We start from the raw sequence: 10,967 nt of genomic DNA, 5'->3' as shown, positions 1-10,967 counted from the left end.
CAACAATTACCAACATTTTGCCAAATGTCTTTCATTTCTCACCCCCTCTTTTTCCTGGATTATTTCAAAGCAAATCCCAGAGATTGTGTCCTCACACCCACAAACACATCTGTGTCATCATTAATTAAAGAATATGTTCTATTTATATAACCACCATTATTACACCTAGCTAAATTATTTTCAATATCATTCAGACTGTATTCTAATCTCTCAGATTGTCCACTCCACAAATACCCTATTGCATTTGGTTGCTACCGTGTCCTAAGTCTCATTTATCCTGTAGCATTTCCTTTTAATTTCTCATGCTATTCATTTGTTAGGGCAACTAGGTCCTTTGTTCTGTAGAACAGCCCACATTCTGAATTTGGCTGATTGTTTTCTTATGGTGTCATTCTACTTGTTTTTCTACACATCTTACTAGATTCTGGTTCAATTAGAACTATTATTTCAGGTGGCACTGTGTATGCCATTGCATCCCATCCTGTATGAGCTGTCTGAATCCACACCCTGAGGAATCACAAAACTTCAAATTGACCTCTTTTTCTCCATTCTTCCGAGCTCTCACCCAGCATTAAAAATTACAATTCTTCAGTCAGCATGATGGACATAAGCATTTGACCATAAGTCATCAGGATTTCTAAAAAAAAGGAAGTGAGTAATATTTAGCAAATCATCTCTGACTCAGATGAATGGCTCCTAGACAGGGAACTAGGGCAGGTTTAGAGCCAATTAGGGCAGGGTTTCAATCTGGAGTCCTGCATGGACTTGTGGGAGTTGGCAACCCTATAAAGCACATGCACAATTTTTTTTTAATATATATTTTATTGATTTTTTACAGAGAGGAAGGGAGAGGGATAGAAAGTTAGAAACATCGATGATAGAGTAACATCGATCAGCTGCCTCTTGCACAACCCCTACCGGGGATGTGCCCGCAACCAAGGTACATGCCCTTGACCGGAATCGAACCCGGGACCTTTCAGTCCGCAGGCCGACGCTCTATCCACTGAGCCAAACCGGTTTCGGCAACACATGCACAATTTTATGTTGGGGTATGTACATCATTTTTATGAAGTGGGGCCAATCAATAGCTTTCTTCAGAGTCTCAAAGAAATTGATGACTTCCCCAAAAGCAAGGAACCTAGACATAAGAGGGTTAAAAAATAAGACTTGGAAAGAATTGGCTTTGTTTCAGTTTGTCTAGATTTTTATTTCCAAAACTGTGGAATGTCACCTTTATACCATATAGGGGTGAAAGTTCAATATCACCCAAAATTGAACTCATGATATTTTATCCCTGCCCTCTTCTTTCCATGCTCTGGGAAGGGTATTATCTCATCTTTCTACCCACCTCTAGATGTCTTCCCCACTCCTACCACATCCAAACTTCCATGATGTGTATCTACAAAATGTCCCTCGAATCCATTCCTTCCCCTCTCTCCTTCTGCTGCTCTAGCTTGACCTCCTATCTTTTTTCCACTAATCTTCCCTTTCTAGTCTACTCTTTCTCTGTAACTGTGCTAGTCACCTATGCCTGTAGATCATAGACCTGGTGATGCTTCTCCTCTAATTAAAACTTTCTAATGGCTTCTACTGCTCCCAAAGCTTGATGCATGCAGCTAGGATATGCAAGAAGAAAATAGGAAGTTCCTGAGTTCATTTACCTCACTTTTTAAAATATATTTTTATTAATTTCAGAGAGTAAGGGAGAGAGAGATAGAAATATCAATGATGAGAGAGAATCATTGATTGGCTGCCTCCTGCACGCCCCCCACTGGGGATCGATCCTTCAACCTGGGCATGTGCCCTGCTCAGGAATTGAACCGCAACCTCCTGGTTCACAGGTCGATGCTCACCCACTGAGCCAGGCAAAATGTTGTTTTTAAAAATATACATGTTTTTATTGATTTAGAGAGAGAGGGCACCCCAACTGTGGATTTGAAGCCTGAGTATGTGCTCTGACCTGGAATCAAACCTTTCGGTGTACAGGACGATGCTATACCAACTGAGCTATACTGGCCAAGACTTAAAAATGTTTGTAAAGATGGTATGAGAGCAAAAGCCTTTGGAGTCCAATTTCCAACATGTATGCAATGCTCTTTACAATTCTAACCAACTAAAGTCTTCATTCATGTCTCCTGCCGCTATATTATCTCTGTCTCATGACCTTCTAGACTCTCTTCTGAACTCTTCTGCACCCTCTAGAATAGGACATTGTTTTAGATTCAGGACCCCTTTATACTCTTAAAAAATTAGTAAGGACCCCATAGAGCTTTTGTTTATGTGTATTATATCTATTTGTATCTAGCATTTTAGAACTTAAAAGTAAAAAAAACACAAAAATTCAAGACACAGAACTCACAGCAAACATCCCATTAACTTCCAGAATGATGACATGACATCATTCTATGTCATGGAGCCTCTGGAAAACCCCACTGTACATGCAGGAGACACTGAGAGCAAGAAAGGCAAATACATGTTAGTGTTGTTATGAACATATTTTTGACCTTGTGGAGTCCCAGACTTCTCCAGGCCACACTTTAAGAATCACGGACAATAGTATGGTGAAGGCCTGTGGTGGGGACGGGGCAGGCTAGGAGAGGTCAATGGGAGGGGGGGGGAGGGGGACATATGTAATACTTTCAACAATAAAGATAAAAAAGAATCTCTAAAACAATGATTCTAATGAAGGGTGCCCATCACCACACCAGTAACCAGCACCTGTGCCTGTGCCCTGCCTCCAGCCAGAACTTCAGTGTGTGTTGCAGATCAGGAGCCTGGGTAGATTCGATTGCACTCAGGCCTGGCTGAGAAGATCTTCTCTAAACATCGACTCTATGCTTTTTCACTGTGTCCCTACTAGTAAAACTTTTTTGAGCATGTACTCCCATTATATGTATGTTTATTTCTTTATAAATTATATACACATATTACCATATCAATGTATCCTACGCTTTATAAAACATCCAAAAATTAAGAGATAAAAATTAAACAAAAGAAATTCCACCATTTTCCTGCCACGCCCCAGTGAGTCCTCTGCACACACTTTATTTTTTTTTAATTTCTTTATTGATTAAGGAGTTACATATGTGTCCTTATTCTCCATGACTCCCCCATCCCCCCCACTCATGCCCTCACCCCGCTGTTGTCTGTGTCCATTGGTTAGGCTTATATGCATGCATACAAGTCCTTTGGTTGATTTCTCCCCCTTACCCCCACCCTCCCCTACCTTCCCTCTGAGGTTTGATCTGCATACACTTTAGAGACAGAGGCTAGAGACCAGTCTGCAATGTCTCTACCATTTTGCCTTTTCTCAGAAAGTCTTTTGAATGCCCCTTCTGCTTCCAATCCCCTATCTCCTCTCCTTTCCCCAGAATCTGACAGAGTTCCTGCCTTCTGTTCTGCATTCTCCCAGATATCATGGAAAGAACTTGGTATTTTTGTAAAAGAAATAATTACAGGTTCCAACCCTGGCCCCATTGCCTGTTCATTATTCAGACTTGAGCAAGTTGCCTCATGTCTCTTAGTCTCAGGTTCCTCATCTGTAAAATGCTCATTGAATGTTTTTAAAAATATATTGGGGAACTGCTCCCTCTCATCCTACCAGAAAACGTTCTTTTCTATTAATAACCAAATTAATGGTTCTAAACCCTGGGGACATATTAGAGTCACCCAGAAGGCTTTCAAACCAAACCAATGGCCAGAGATTCCCTGAAACAATGAAGAGAAAGAGAACACAATTGCAGCATGCACCTGGGGCACTTGAAGAGGGCAGGTGCCTTCTCTAGGTGACTAGCTTGCCATCTGCACTCCCACGAGGTGGAATTTATTGTGAGTCTTCTTTGGCATAAAAGCTCCATCTTCCAGAGGCAATATCCTATGGACTAAGGTCAGAGATATGCTACTGTATTGATCATTTACATGAGAACAACTTAGTACCAGAGAGGTACAAACACTTGCATCCTTTGGTCAGTGTACCACCCTCCTCAGAGGCTCACTCTCTAGGAAGCCCTATTATCAGGATACCTGGTGAGCCTGGAATCTGACGGGGGAGCGAGTGACTGGCTTCATGTGATGGACACATTGTTTTCTGCATATTGGGATAAGCCTGTCCCCAGGTTCCAACAGATGGAGACTTCATTCTTTATACAGCAGGAGTACTCCAGGATGCTGTCTCCCACATGTGGTGCTTGGATGGACCATGAATGTCTTTGAGTCTCTGCCCAGTCTTTGTAACACCATCCCTACCTCCTGATTGGCCCACTTTCCTGTAATCATGTCAATATCTTCAATTAGGCCACAGGCTGCCTCTTCTGGCAACTTGGTCCTTTCCTGAGCTAGTTTATTACTTAACTCCCAGAGGAAAATCCTATTTCTAAGCTACAACTCCCTCCAGTTACTACCTAAGAACCTTGAGTTCAAAGGTAGTAATTTGGGAAATCCTTAGAGTTTGTTAGGAGATTTGATATAATATTTTCAAATATTACTATAATATTTATTATATTTAAAAAATGACATCCAGCTGTCAGTCTACACAAGAATAAAAATAAGAGAAGATATTATTTACAGCATGGGGAATCATAGCCAGCACAAGCATGAATTCCTTAATATTATGAAACCTGGAACCCTGTAAGGTCTAATGAAAGGAGTGGAATAAATCCTTCTCCCCTCTCCCTCCACCCCCAGGATCCCTCTCCCCTCCCCTTCTTTAAAGCACTACTCATATATTTATCTGGGCATTCTAATGTCTTTCAGTCCTATGAATCAGTGAAACTCTGCTCAAGTTTTAGGGACCCAATTTTATTCAAGTTCTTGCTCCTGAAATCTTCCAGGTCCAGGTTGTCCCCACATCCCCTCATACCAACATTTTTACAAAGGTGAAATCAATTAACATTTTGACTGAATGTTGAACTAGCTTATCTGTGAATTCCAGTTTTATAGTTAGATTTTCCAATAGAACATTGAGTCAGAAAATAGGAAGTAGGTAGCACTTCACACTATACATGATAATCTTTAGAAAACTTAAATTTAAAATGACTAGATAGAAGCCTAGATTCTACACTTTCTTGAGATTTTTAAAGACATCATCAGGTTTGTGGTTTTAAAGCAGTCACTTTAAAGTAAAAATAATTGTCACATTATTAGCTACTGTTTCCTCTGTTTTCAAAGTATTATGTTTTCTAATTCATGTCTGAAGTTACTATTGATTTTAGACACCACATTCAAAATGTAGAATATTTTCAAAATAGGAAACTGGCTTTTTTTTTTAATCTGAGGCTGAGACCTCCAGCCTTTCAATAACCATGGACAGACTGGAAGGGAAAACATGCAAAGTTACTGCTGACAAAAAAAAATGCACTTAATACATAGACATTAAAAAGAAACGGTCTTTTTCGGAATTAAAAACATAGTTTCGATGAGAGGAATGGAAATTGTTGATGCAGAGGCTTCTGGATCAGCAAAAGATCAGCCCCATTGGCCCAGCCCAAGCTAAACTTGTCCCTGATAGTTTGTGAGTCTGTGGACAAGGTACCACAATTATTTAACCACAGAATTTAGAAACAAATATACTAACATATCTTCCATCGCCCAAATACATGAGGATAATATCTGATTGTCAGAGAATTTGCTAACAGATGTAATAATAATGTAATAGGCATATATTCTAAAACATTAGGTAAATAGAGAATTATACTATAAAATATTATTTAATACAAATTAAAATTAAATAAAGAGCCAGAATTTTTTAAATAAAAACTTTTTTTCATTATAGGAAAAGAAGAATGGTTAAAGTCTATTCATTTAGAATCTATTAGCTCTTCTAGGCTCCCATGCCCACTGACCAGATTGCTTCTTCCCTGGACTGCCACACCAGCTTTCTAACTCATCTTCTGGTTTTGAATTATGACTGCTACAAACCACCCGCTACATGGCAGCTGGTGGGATCTTTTTAAATGTCCATCTAATTATGTCCCCTCCCCACCTTGGGGCCCGTGGAAAACCCTAGAGTTGGAGGATTTCAGAGGCAAGGACTTGAAGTTGGAGGTCTCTGAACTTTGAGCAGAATTTCACTGAACCATAGTGTTGGTTTTTTAATGGCCCACCATGGACTTTCAGCTAAATTCGAGCACTTTAGCATGGCCAACAAGGCCCTGTGGCACTCTGCATACATGCTCACCCACATGGAATCCAGGCATGCTATGAGCCCACAGCCCAGAGCCTGCCTGTCATTTCCACTACCTGAACCACCAATATTCCCTCATCAACTCCTGTGCAGCTCTCATGACTCAACCCAAGAGTCTTTTAATCCAAGAATACCTCTGTTTCACACTCTCCAGTCTGAGCTGCTTTTTCTAGGTGTTCCCATTAAACGTGGTGCACTTTCTGTCACAATTTTGTAATTATTTGTTAACTTGTTTATCACTAATGTGCATTTCCTAAACTAGAGAAATTCTTTTTCTATGTCCCAGATGCTTAACCCAATGTCTGACACAGTTTGGACTTTCTCTGGAAGCAAATGTTGAGACAATGTTTGAGATCTAATGTGTCTATAGGGGTCAATATTTCATGTTTTGGCATGTCACCATTAAATTAGACCTTAAGGAACATGTTAATCATTTTCATAATGTATAAATATTTTTGTAATTTTAAGAGGTCCAACTTTATTATAAAGAGACTTTCTTTGCATAGAGTTTCTTAAGGCAGTGCTATAAATGTGCATCAGCTAATTGACCCACACAAAACAAGTTTGGATTAAAGTTAACATTTTGAAGATTTATTTTTTCCCTATCCAGGATATACATTTCTTGGCTTGCTCCAAAATATCTCACATTTTCCCCCACTCAAATTTATACTTTGTGTATTTTTTAACAACATTTATTGGGCACCTTCTGTATTGCAAGCACTGGCATATAAAGATAAATAAGACAAGAGCTGCCATCCAGAGAAAGAAACAAACATGGATACCAACATTACACCACCATGGTGAAAATGCTGTCATCAATCACACTTAGGTCGGGAAATAGAAACACTAGAAATTCTAAGCAGGGAGGGATTTAATATAAGAAATGTGATGCTAACAAACATATAGCATTGTTGGGGGAGAGACACTCAGGAAAAATTGCCATTGACTTTCAAAAGGAAAATGCAATTTTTGTATTTTCAGTCTGCTTATATTTGCTGCCTACAGCTGTCTCCAGAGGATAATGGTTTTCTCTTTTCTTTTGCTTTTAAATCTCTGGTGAGTTCCTCCCAGAACAGGGCTCTAAACAAGAATCTTGCTAGAAAGATAGCCAGAGAAATGTTGTTTCCAGGCCTTCGGCCCCTATATAGAAAGGAGACCTTGGAAGAGCCAGCAAAGGTGGTAGCAACTAACACTGCCTCTACACTTGAGTCACGTGCTGCTTCGCAATGGAAATACAGGCTGAGAAATGCTGGATAGTTGATTTTGTTGTTAAGCAATCATCAATTACATTTACACAAGCCTAGATGGTATAGCCTACTGTAGACCTTGGCTATATGGGATAGCCATTCCTATAGAAAAAAAACAAGAAATTTAATCAATCCCAAGAGAAAATGATGCAATCCAGAGAAGTGGTAAGCATGAGATGTATTAGGCTACTGCCGGCATAACACGGTATACTATTCTCCAGCAAATTATTGTTTGGGGGAAAGTAGAAATAGTACACACTAAAATAATGATAAAAATATAGTATCGTAAATCCATAAACCAATAACAGTCATTTATTATCAAGTATTTTACTATACATAATTGTATGTGTCATATTGTTATATGACTGGCAGTACAGTAGATTTGTTTACATCAGCATAATCACAAACACAGGAGAAATGCATTGCACTACAACATCACTGGGCAAAAGAATTTTTTTGGCTCCATTATAATCATAGGGACCATCATCACTGATTGAAACGTTGTTTTGTGGCTCATGACTGTATATATACACTGAGTGGCCAGATTATTATGATCTCTGAACGCATAAAAATATGGCCACTCAGTGTATATCCTATATAATAAAAGGCTAATATGCAAATTGTTCCCTTCGACCAGGAGTTCGACCAGCAGGCAGGCCAGCCAACCACCCATGTCCCCTCCCCCTGGCCAGGTTGGCTGGACCCCACCCATGCACGAATTCATGCACCAAGCCTCTAATATACATATATATACTGAGTGGCCAGATTATTATGCGTTCAGAGATCATAATAATCTGGCCACTCAGTGTATATATTAGGAGATAACTTCTCTACTCTGAAATAGCCAAGTCAGCTTGGATCTGCCAAAATGCTATCCAGAGCTTGATAGATGTGTGCCTAGTAAGAACTATATTCTCACATGGGTGCTGGCCCTTATATACAAGAGATCAGGAGAACTCTAAGGGATGTTTCTCAAATGTCCTTCACATCCAGTGGTCTTTATCCTACTAACTTAAACAGTATCTGATAGTTATACCTTTTGAATAATTATTTTAGGGTTAAAATGTTGTCTTGGGAGGACTAATACATTAATCTTTCATGCTGGAAAGTTAGCTGTCTCCTGAGATGAATTGAAGGTCAATTCAAAGTGGAGATTAGTCATCTCCAGCCCTCATCAAGTGGAAAGAACACTGAAGTCAGAGACAAAAGGTCTTCATTCAAGTCGTAAAAGAGGCCATTTATTAACTATATAAACATAAATAAGTCATTTGACTTTTTAAACCCAATTTCCTCTTCAGTTCAATAGAAATTTAACAAGCCTCCCACTCTATTTCAGAGTTATCTTAAGATTTAAACTAGAGTGGGGAAACATATATGAAGAAATTTGGTAAACTATATTGTGAAGTTCAGAACCCAAGAAAGCTTACCTGAAAAGTTTGCCAAGGCCTTGGCGAGACTGAGATGAGGATGAGGGAGGAAGCCAGAACTGATTGGGGACAATCTGGCTATAGAAGTGGGTCCTAACATGGGTGGCCAGATTTTCAAGGTAAGTGTCCAAAAAGATATAGTAAATTTGATATAGTATCAATATCTAAGACATCCAATTTGGAGCAAAACAGGACTGTCCAGGAAGATGTAATTTCCAGAATCAGGCATTTGGCAGAGTTGACTGGGGTCTATCTCTTTTGCAGTGGTATCTCAGCAGCAAATCAAAGTCCAGGCAGTAGCATGGCCCCACATAGTAGCTTGGCATAGAATAAGCAATCAATATATTTTTGTTGACTTGACCAACTGACTAACAAAATAAATGAATAAACATCTGGCAATAGAATAGCATGTTATCAAGGTCCCAGGTCAAGTTCATGACCTGACTCCAGGCCCATATGGAGAATTTGGGTTTTAATTGGGACAAACTGCCCAGTGACATGGGCCAAGCAAGTTCTATGTAGTCCAGAAGGAAGAGAAAGGATGGGTCTCAGTGGGCTGAAGATATCAGAGCCCACCCCAACACAAATTCAAGATGGCGTCTATAGGTAATGTTGGGGCACCTGATGTATTTCACGTTTTGGTCAGGGCAGCTGGGTCAGGACTAGGATGGGGCTAAGAATGAAGGTGCAGGTGTCTGAAGCTTAACAGGAAGTGAAAATATACATTACTCTATTATTGTGCTGAATTTTTAAACATTAACTACTCATCTAAAAATAAATAAAAATTGTTTTATGGTACCCAGAGGGAGTTTAATATGAATTAATTTTAACAATCACCTTTCACATTCAGCTACTAAGAATCCTATTTTTGAAAAAGATGTAATGGCCTGGGGAAATTATAATGAAGTAGTGAAAGAATATATGCTGCTATGACCATAATTCTCTATGTGTATATCCATAGATACGTAGAGAGATTAATGGAGAGCAAATTGATCATATCCTGAAGAAATTGACAGAAAGTTCAAGAAGGAAAAGTACCAAAATATACTTAGCAGTACTTCCTAGATAGTAATGCTATAAATTTTTATTATTTTTATTTTATAATTTTGGGTAGTTTTAAAATTTCTGGTAATTGATGTGTATTCCTTTTGTAATCTTTAAAATAAGTTTTGTTAAAACATATCCCTCATATTAGCCCCACAATTCATAGAGAAAAGAAACATTCCAAAGTCCATTTATGAATTCAATAGGAACTTACAACCAAAATTAGATAACAATAGAATGAGAAAGGAAAATTATAGGCCCAACTCAATCAATAAATGTAAAACAAACTATTAGAAAACAGAATCTAGCCATGTATAGAAAGATAATATGCCATGAGCTAGCTGGATTTATCCTAGAAAAACAATTGATAGTAAATAACACAGTTGGGTATTGGCACAAAAACAAAACAAATTTTCAGTGAAACAGAATAAAGAAGCCAATTAAATGGGTATAAAATGGTATCTCAATAGTCTTGATTTGCATTTCCTTGATCAACCTCAGTGAGATTGAGTATCACTTCATATGATACATGCACACATGAAAAATTATTACATGATGGAGGTGACATAGCTGAGTAGTAAGAAAAGGAAGGAACCTTTAATACATGTAGTTAGCAACCCGGATATAATTATGGACCAAATTGAAGTTGGAGTCCTGGCTCACACCACACACAAAAATCAATTCTAGATAGAGCAAGGATTTATGTGTCTGAAGCAGACTTTAAATCTGAGAAAAAAATAAGGGTGAATATTTTTCTGACTTTGAGGATAGAAAACAATTTCTTAAATGAGACCAAATACACTATCCAAAAGGAAAAGCAAATGTTGACAAATTTGATAAACAATTATAGTCCCCTCCAACTCTTCCTTTCAAAGTCTTAAACCCAGACTGTATTTCATGTTGCTCGACAAAAGTACCTTGTTACCAGCATACATCCCTCACAAAAGGCACTGAAGTTATATACAACAGCAAAGTTTTGTGGAGTATCTACTTTTAAATGCAGTATTAAATCCTAAGACTTATTTGTCCATCTGCCCCAATTTCAGGGAAGGCTGTGGGAAAGAATCA

Source organism: Eptesicus fuscus, chromosome 10 (genome assembly GCF_027574615.1).
Source record: "Eptesicus fuscus isolate TK198812 chromosome 10, DD_ASM_mEF_20220401, whole genome shotgun sequence".
Taxonomy (NCBI): Eukaryota; Metazoa; Chordata; class Mammalia; order Chiroptera; family Vespertilionidae; genus Eptesicus; species Eptesicus fuscus.
The sequence above is the reverse complement of the archived record's forward strand: the minus strand, read 5'-3'. Positions refer to the sequence as shown.